Source organism: Microcaecilia unicolor, chromosome 6, assembly GCF_901765095.1.
Source record: "Microcaecilia unicolor chromosome 6, aMicUni1.1, whole genome shotgun sequence".
Classification (NCBI taxonomy): Eukaryota; Metazoa; Chordata; class Amphibia; order Gymnophiona; family Siphonopidae; genus Microcaecilia; species Microcaecilia unicolor.
Window position 1 is genome coordinate 310,266,185 of NC_044036.1, and position 10,340 is coordinate 310,276,524.

The window sequence follows — 10,340 nt, forward strand, 5'->3', positions numbered from 1 at the left end:
TGACTTTATTTACTCCCTTTTTGAAGGAATTCACTTAAGGCAGTGTACAGTAAGCATAAATCACACATAAGCAAAAGACAATTACAGCAGTAAAATTATTCAAATAACAATACAAAGTATGGCATACTATACTACTTCACTATCAACATAATACGTAATAGAATATTTTAATTGACAGTGTAGGGTATAAGCAAAGATGGAACATATAGATAGGTAAGAGAGTAAGTGGAGTTAGAAAATAAGGGGACTAATTTAAAGAAAGTTGCACATGAGGTCAGAGAGGTGATTAAATATTATCTCAGCTACGGTAGGAGTAGATAAACATGTCCTGCTGCAGTATGTGCAGCCCGTTTCACTCATTGTGTCTGTGTGTGTGAGTGAGACTAACAAGTTAGTTACTTCTTCCAGTAAAAGTCTGGTTAAAAAGTCAAGCTTTCACCTGCTTCCCGAAGTAGAGACAGTGGCATAGCCAGAAGGCAATTTTCGGGTGGATCAACAGGTTGGATGGAAGGGCAGTAGAGTTGCCAACTTTTTGAAAGAGAAAAAAAACCAGTCACCTAATGCACCCATGCTTTGTCCCTACCCACCCCATGCTCCAACTCTACCTCACTCCCAATTACTTCAATGAAGGTAGCAGTGCTTCAGTGGCCAATTGAGAGCTAAGGGAAGTACAAGAGACTGCACATTTCTTCAGCCCCCATTGAGTCACGGTCCTCCAACACAAATATGGTATTGAAGCCAAATACATTCAGCATCCAGAGAAACTCCCGGCCTTCCACCAGCAATGGATACAGAGCAGAGCAAGGACATTTCCCCATAAACTCACCATACAAAGAAATTTTGGTAATCTCAATCACAATCCAAAGTGGCTCAATCAATGAACAGTTGCTTATTCAACTTTTTAAATTTTTAAATATACACCCATTTTTGAAGTATTCAACTATTTAACTTTTTTTATAAAGGTATGTATAAAAAAGAAGGAAAAAAGCCTCTGTATTCCCGTTTTCAGTACATATTAGTGTCTGTTAACCGGGACAGAATCTTCATAGGCTCAAAAACCTCCTCTTATTTTTAATCAACAAAACCAAGTTATTATGACGAACACTTATCTTTTAGTGCTGTCCTTGCCGTTGCAATTTAGCTTCACTCTAATATGCCGACGGGGTCCCGTTTCGCCGTGCAGGCTTTCTCAAGGGAAACATCTGTTGCTACGATGTCAATCTGCTTCAACAAATAAAAGTATGAATTAGCCCCTGCTTTAATGCCACACTCCTGCTTTTAATAACGCTTCATAATTTGCTTTTCTTGTTCTGACCTACTTATTCAGCCCTGCCGTGCTCACTATCTGAACATCGCTATCCTTGAAAATGGCGCCTTTATGCTACTCCGCTCTGACGTCACTATTCTCTGATTGGCTGGCTCTTTGTCTACAAACTTTAGACTAAATCTTAAAGGGCCCCTGTTATAAAAACGTGGCCCATTGAATTGTGGTGTTCAAGCCATTGGGTTCAAGAGACTTGAGTCTAAAGATCCACCTTTGTTCTACTTGTAAAAGTAATTTAGCTCTATGGCCCCCCCCTGATATCCGCCACAACCTGATCAAGTACTGTACATCTGTAATCAACAAACTCATGTTTAAAGATGTTAGAATGGGCTACCAGGGGGGAACCTAATTGTTTTCTTTTCAGGCAAGATTTGTGTTCTCAATCACAGACATATTGTAAAGTAATTTTTAAAAAGTCACTCAGAATGTAGAGCAAATCTACCATGACAGCACTAACTTCCAAAACAAGGATCCTACCTATGAAAAGGTAGTGCCCTAAATATTACAGTAGGGCCCTAAAATATTGATTCATCTATCGAGAAAACTGAACAAGCCAAATTAATACAGGATGCTACATAGAAACTTCACAGTGACAGAATACCTTGGGATCACACACACAAAACACAAATGGCGAATACAGAATAAGTAACCACAATCTCTATAAATATTAATTAAACTGAAACCCCAAGAAGCCAGACCTTGCATGTAGTACAACACTAGAGAAACAAGAAAGAAAGGCATTCCCTCCTGTGCAAAATATAAAGATAGCACATGCTGGGGAAGGTGTTTGGGGGGAGGGGGGTGCAACTAGGGCAATTGTGCTTTGCTCTCTGGCCAGAGAGAGCCCCAAGCTGAAGAACGTGCAGCCTGGTAATGGGCTTTGGGGTCCTTGCCCAGATTTCTTCCCTGGGCCCCAGCCATGTCTGACATATGCCAAATCTGATATATTCTAATCACAAAATAGAAAATAAAAATAATTTTTTGTACCTTTTTGTTGTCTGGTCATTTTATTTTTCAAATCATACTGGTCCCAATCTCTGTTTTCTGATTCCCTCTATGTTTCCTGTCCATTTGACATTTCTTCTGTCTCCATGTCCCCCATCCAACTTCCATCTCTGTGTCCATATATTTCCTTGTCCAGCATCTTCCCTGTGTTCATATCCCCGCATCCATCATCCTTCCTTTGTGCACCCATGAACCCCATGCCCAGCATTTCCTTCTGTGTTCATATTCTCCCCCTTTGTCTAGTATCTCCCCTCTGTGTCCGTTGTATCTCTATTTCCATATCTCCCTCCCTCCCATGTACACTGTATCTCTATTCCCATATCACCCCCCGTTAGACACTGTCCCTCTGTGCCCATATGCCATCCCAATACAGCATCTCACCTGTGTCCCTTCCCCATGCTCCCACCCAATGTCCATCATCTCTCTTCTGTTTCTCTATACCTCTCTAAGTCCCGTTTCTGCCTCCCCCACAATGTGTTCCTCTCCTCTCTGACCCCACACCAACCAGCTCCTTTCCTTCTCTCTTCTCTTCCCCTTATGCATCTGGTTCATTCTCCCACTATGGATTCAGCAATTGACCCCCTCTTCCTTTATCTCCTTGGTCCAACATCCCTCTCCCTTATCTCTAACCATAACCCCCCCCCCCCCCATAGGTCCAGCACCTCTCTCCCTTCATTCCAGCCCCCCTTGCAGGTCCACATCTCTTCCCCTTCCCTCCAGCCCTCCCCTACATATCCAGCACCTCTCTACCGTCCCTTCCCTCCCAGTTCCACATCTCTATCTCTTCCCTCCATGGCGGGGGTAGGAGAGGGTAAGAAAGACAAGGAAGTGCCGGAATTGCGGGAGGGGTAAGAGGCTCTGGACATGCAAGGGTGGAGGGAAGGGAAGAGGCACTGCGCTGGACATGTGGGAGGTTGAAGGGAATAGCGAGGGGATGTTTTGGCTGGGGTGTAGCGCTCTGGGTGGGCTTGAACCAAAACTGGGTGAGCCTGGGCCCACCCAGGCCCACCCGTAGCTATGACCCTGAGTAGAGATAGTCTTGTGTAAAGCAGAGCCTTTCAGGGAGTGCATTCCAGAGTGTGGGGGTTACTGCCTTGGAGATTAAGATGAACAGAAGGTGATTTTAGAGCACATGGTGGAGTAAACAGATGATGATAGGATTTGCTATATAAGGAAAATAAGAGGGCCTGGGCAAAATGAAAGTAAGTGTATGAATGAGAGTATGTGAAGGGCAGGTATGGGCAACCTCAGCCCTCGAAGGATGCAACCCAGTCGGGTTTTCAGGATTCCCCCAGTGAATATGTATGCAATTTATTTATATACTGGCCCTTGAGGACTAGGATTATCCAGCCCTAGTGTAGGCTTTGGGGAGACGGTCAGCAATTTTGAGTCAGGGATGGGGGTAAAGAGATGCTGCTTGATTAAGGAAAAAGAAGAGAAAGAAAGGCAAAGTGTAAAGAAGTTTTTTTAATTTTTCCTTTTTTAGGGCCATGTTTACTAAGGTACGTTAGTGTTTTTAGTGCACCTACACTTATTTATTTATTTGCTCACACCTTTTTCAGTAGTAGCTCAAGGTGAGTTACATTTAGGTATTGTGGATATTTCTCTGTCCCAGGAGGGCTCATAATCTAAGTTTGTACCTGAGGCAATAGAGGGTTAAGTGACTTGCCCAAGATCACAAGGAACAGCAGTGGGATTTGAACTGGCCACCTCTGGATTGCAAGACTGGTGCTCTAACCACTAGGGCACTCCTCCACTAGTAGCAACATTCCATGTAGAATCTCAAATAGTAGCAACAGAATCTCCACTAGCAGCAATATTCCAGAATCTCAAATAGTAGCAACATTCTATGTTCCACTGCACTAACCACTAGGCTACTCCTCCACTAGCAACATTCCATGTAGAAGCCTGCCTTTGCAGATCAGCAATGCGGCCATGCAGGCTTCTGTTTCTGTGAGTCTGACGTCCTGCACATATGTGCAGGACGTCAGACTCGCAGAAACAGAAGACTGTGCAGCCGCGTTGCTGATCTGCAAGGACAGGCTTCTACATGGAATGTTGCTAGTGGAATAGCAACATTCCATGTAGAATCTCAAATAGTAGCAACAGAATCTCCAGTAGTAGCAACATTCCATGTAGAATCTCAAATGGTAGCAACAGAATCTAAAACTATTATTTATTGATTTAGATTTTGCTCACACCTTTTTCAGTAGTAGCTCAAGGTGAGTTACATTCAGGTACTCTGGATATTTCTCTGTCCCTGGAGGGCTCACAATCCAAGTTTGTACCTGAGGCAATGGAGGGTTAAGTGACTTGCCCAAGATCACAAGGAGCAGCAGCAGCGGGATTTGAACCAGCCACCTCTGGATTGATATCACAGTGCCTAAAACTATGTGCCTCCATTTATACCAGTGAAAATGTGGTTTATATCCCGGTGCTTACATTTATGCGCACTGCGCCATATTTATAAATATGCATGTAAATTTTGGAACCCATGAAACTCCCATTTCTCCACCCATAATCACGCCCCTTTTTGCCTGCATTAAAATTTAGGCGCAGTGCATTCCAGCTATGGAATGAACTGCCCAGAATCTTAAAATCAACTCAGAACCATCTAAATTTCAGGAAATTACTGAAGACCACCCTATTCAAGAAGGCTTACTTTCCAGACTCAACCTAATTCTACTTGTTCTTTGTTACAGCAAAATTAATGGACCCTATTAATCTCTTATTATCTTTTATTATCTTTATTGTTTTATACGAAATCTATACGATTACCATTGTACTATTACATTGTTTAATTGTATTTTACTAAACCGTAGCCTGCCCTATGGTGTTGTGTAAGCCACATCGAGCCTGCAACTGGTGGGAAAATGTGGGGTATAAATGTGTTAAAATAAAGAAATAAATAAAATAGAATATACTTAGGGCCCCTTTTACTAAGTGGCAGTAAGCTCAACGTGGGCTTACTCACTAAACAGGAAGTACCGCCGGGCTACCGCAGCAGCCCAGAGGTACTTTCCACCCCTAGCTCACCGTCATATCCGGTGCTGGAAAAATATATTCCTGTAGCACTGGAGTGTACCCAGCGGCAATTGGGCAGTGCCATATGCAGCCCGGTTACCGCTGTATTAGTGCAGGAGCCCCTGCCGCCACCTCAATGGGTGGCGGCAAGGGCTCCCCCCTGAAATGGCCATACGGCAAGCAAAACACTTGCCGCATGGCCATTTCCTGCAGGAAAGAGAGACTTCCCTTTTATCCTCTGTGGCAAAACAGGGCTTCGGCACGCAGGGCCGGTCTTAGCAAGTGCGGGGCCCTATGCAGACCAATTTGATGGGGCCCCATCCTAGCCCCGCCCCCACCCTAGCTCCAGGGCCAGCCACTCCTCTGAGCTCCAGGGCGGCCACCCCTCCCTCCGAGCTCCTTGGCCATCCCCTCCGAGCTCCAAGGCCCTCTCCCCCCCAGGGCCCACCAGCTCCAGGGCCCCCTCCCAGCTCCAAGGCCCCCCACCCAGCTCCAAGGCCACCCTTCCTCCCTGCCAGCTCCAAGGCCCCCCTGCCTCCCACCCAGCTCCAAGGCCTGCTTCCCACCCAGCTCCAAGGCCCCCCTGCCTCCCAGCTCCAAGGCCTGCCCCCCCCCCGATTTTTAAAGGTTTACCTCGTCGACGTCGGGTTACAGCGGCTGGCAGGTAGTAGCAGCAGCAGTGAAAAGCGGGCAGGACCAGAGCTGAGAGAGGGAAAGGAAGGCTCCCGAAGCGCCAAGCAGCTCGCACGCTTTTCTACTGCTGCTGCTACCTGCCGGCCACTGTAACCCGACGTCAACGAGGTAAACTTTTAAAATTCAGAGGGAGGGGGAACTGGAGCTCGGGCGGTTGGGGCGGGGCGAGTTCAGGTGCGCTGCGCGGGGCCCCCTTGAGCGCGAGGCCCTATGCGGTCACCTCGCCCTAAGACCACCCTGTCGGCACGTGTGAAAAACACGCGCCAACACCAGCACATGCCCCCCTTTGCCGCAGCTTGGTAAAAGGAACCCTTAGGGAACTGTGCATGTAAATTCTAATTATTGCCAATTAGTGTTCATTATTACTTGTTAAGTACTGTTAACAATGTTTATTGGCTTGTTAAGCCAATTAACTTACACGTGCTGTTACAGAATATGCTTGGATTTTGGCACAGATCTCTAGGCACGCTATATAGAATCCGGGGAATGACCTCCATAATGTGGAGGAGTAGCCTATAGTGGGCTAAACCACTTAGCGCACGTGCTAACCATGTAGGCACCTATAGGGATATTGTAGGCACGTACATGATTAATGCGTGTTCATGGTAAACGTGTGTTAAAAATGTTAACGTGCCTACAGCGCTGCTTAATAAACAGGGCCCTTGTTTTGCTTTTTTAAAAGGTACATATTTATATTATATAACACTGAAACATGAATGTGCTGCACATTTTCCTTGAGTACTAATTTGTTTTAGTCATCACGTGGGCCTGTGTGAAATTTTAGTGATATAAATTGGGTCAAGTTGTAGAAATGTTTTGAAACTCCAGATTAACAAATTCCAAATATGGGAACCCTTTTACCCAACTGCGGCAAAAGGGGACCAGCGCTGGTATTGGCACGTGTTTTACATGCGCGCCAAGGCCCTCTTTTACCACAACTGGTAAAAGGGAAGTCTCGCTTTCCGACAGGAAATGGCTAGGTGGCAAGTAAAGCACTTTCCACATGGCCATTTTGGGGGGGAAGCCCTTACCGCCATCCATTGAGGTGGCAGTAAGGGCTCCCGCACTAACCCACGTTGGGCTTACCACCACTTAGTAAAAGAAGCCCTAAAAGTAAGGCCTAGTTACTTACGCATCCAGTTTTTCCTACATCAGCACACAACTACGGAACGCACTACCAAAAGACTTGAAAACCATATACGACCATCTACACTTCAGAAAGACACTCAAGACCCACCTGTTTTAAAAGGCATACCCTACAGATCCAACATAAATGCCTGTTCTCTGCGACACAACAACGCAAAAGTTCGTAATGGCCATCACCGAACTCTCCCGTCGAACAATTCCTCTTTGTGGTCCTACCACATGAACCTTACCCCATCACAACTTCACCTTGTATTTGTATACACCGGAGTCCGCAACTGCTCTCCGGCACTATGTAAGCCACATTGAACCTACAAAGAGGTGGTAAAATGTGGGGTACAAATGTAAAATAAATAAATACTACAAATGGAAAAGGACAGGGAGCCAGTGATTTGAAGCCAGAAGAGGAGGAACATGGCCAAAAACGCAATGAATGTGTAAGGAGATGAATAGCAGTGTGCTGAACAATTTGAAATCTCTTCAATGCAGAGGGCAGGAGGACAATATAAATAATGTTACAATAGTCAAGCTTAGAAGCTTAGATAGGACCAACGAGTGAAGAAGTGTAGCATACACATTGTCTATCCTGCTTATAATCGAAATAGAAAAACGCCTATATTGTGACCCAAATCGGGAGATAGACGTTTATCTCACAAAAACGAATAAAGCGGTATAATCGAAAGCCGAATTTGGACGTTTTCAACTGCACTCCGTCACAGATGCGGACAAAGTTGATGGGGGCGTGTCGAAGGCATGGTGAAGCCGGAACTGGGGCGTGGTTATCGGCCGATCAGAGATGGGCGCCTTTCGCCGATAATGGAAAAAAATATGCGTTTGTAGCGAGAATTTAGGGCATTTTTCCTGGACCCTGTTTTTCCATGAATAAGGCCCCAATAAGTGCCCTAAATGACCAAATGACCACTGGAGGGAATCGGGGATGACCTCCCCTGACTCCCCCAGTGGTCACAAACCCCCTCCCACCACAAAATATGCCGTTTCACAACTTTTTATTTTCACCCTCAAATGTCATACCCACCTCCCTGGCAGCAGTATGCAGGTCACTGGAGCAGATATTAGGGGGTGCAGTGGACTTCAGGCAGGTGGACCCAGGCCCATCCCCCCCCCCACCTGTTACACTTGTGCTGGTAATTGGGAGCCCTCCAAACCGCCCCCCCAAACCCACTGTACCCACATGTAGGTGCCCCCCTTCACCCCTTAGGGCTATAGTAATGGTGTAGACTTGTGGGCAGTGGGTTTTGAGGGGGATTTGGGGGGCTCAACACACAAGGGAAGGGTGCTATGCACCTGGGAGCTCTTTTACCTTTTTTTTTGTTTTTGTAGAAGTGCCCCCTAGGGTGCCCGGTTGGTGTCCTGGCATGTGAGGGGGACCAGTGCACTACGAATCCTGGCCCCTCCCACGAATAAATGTCTTGGAGTTATTCGTTTTTGAGCTGGGCGCTTTCATTTTCCGTTATCGCTGAAAAACAAAAACGCCCAGCTCACAAATTGTCGAATAAAACATGGACGTCTATTTTTTGCGAAAATACAGTTTGGTCCGCCCCTTCACGGACCCGTTCTCGGAGATAAACGCCCATGCAGATAGACATTTCTGTTCGATTATGCCCCTTCACGTCTCTTTTGAGTGCTCCTAGCAAAATCCAGCAATACCCATACCTGGTGACCCATAAAATTAATCTTTCTATGTCTAAAACAAAAGTTTCAAAATACTGTCTTTATCAATATCTGAAGAAAATGCAGCAATCAGAGTAAAAGAAGATGTTACTACAGGATTAAAACTGGATCTATTTCAACTATCTTCAGATCAACCAGGACTATCTGAATTATTTTAATCCCTAACCCTAAAAGAGATCGGGATATAAACAAACCCTAACCATAGCCAGTAGCCACTCAGATGATATACCCAATATATCATCAAATATATTTTTTAAACATTACTTCAGCAGATAATCCAGTTCTCCTTGGAACATTAATAAAGTGGAAGTTCTTATTTTCGGATATATTTTCCATTGCTTCTAACTTAGGGGCCCTTTAACTAAAGGGTTGCCACGCGGCAATCCAGAACTACTGCTAGCCTAATGCGGATGCTGGCAGTAGTTCTACTCCCAGTGTGCCCCATTTCTGGTGGGCCCAGAAATTTTCTTTTTTTACCACAGGGGGTTACCACCAGGTTAGCAAAGGACCCCTTACCGCCACCTCAATGGGTGGTAGCATGGGCTCCCCCTGAAATGGGCACACGACAAGTGTGAACTTACCGCACGGCCATTTCTTTTTTTGGCCTTTTACCCACTGCGATAAAAGGGGCTTTGGCACACAGCAAAACCGGGGGCCAATGCTACCACAGGGACCCTTTTTCCATAGCTTAGTAAAAGGGGCCCTTACTTTCAATTGTCTTTAAATAATGTTGCTTTATTCAAATCTATCTTAACTGATGTCTCCAATACTTCCAAATGTTTTCCTTGAGTGGCCTAGTGGTTAGAGCACTGGTTTTACAATCTAGAGGTGGCTGGTTCAAATCCCACTGCTGCTCCTTATGACCTTGGGCAAGTCACTTAACCCTCCATTGCCTCAGGTACAAATTTAGATTGTGAGCCCTCCTGGGACAGAGAAATACCCAGAGTACCTGAATGTAACTCACCTTGAGCTACCACTGAAAAAGGTGTGAGCAAACTCTAAATAAATTATTTGAGATTCTGTTGCTACTATCTGAGATTTTACATGGAATGTTGCTACTATTTGAGATTCTATATGGAATGTTGGTATTATCTGAGATTCTACATGGAATGTTGCTACTATTTGAAATTCTGTTGCTACTATTTGACATTCTACGTAGACTGTTGCTATAGTGGAGGAGTGGCCTAGTGGTTAGAGTACTGGTCTTGCAATCCAGAGATGGCCGGTTGAAATCCCACTGCTGCTCCTTGTGACCTTGGGCAAGTCACTTAACCCTCCATTGCCTCAGGTACAAACTTTAGATTGTGAGCCCTCCTGGGACAGAGAAATACCCAGAGTACCTGACTGTAACTCACCTTGAGCTACCACTGAAAAAGGTGTGAGCAAAATCTAAATAAATAAAAGGGATAGTACTTGTTCTGAGAGAGTTCCTCCTGGGAGACTATGTTGTGTGAAACAG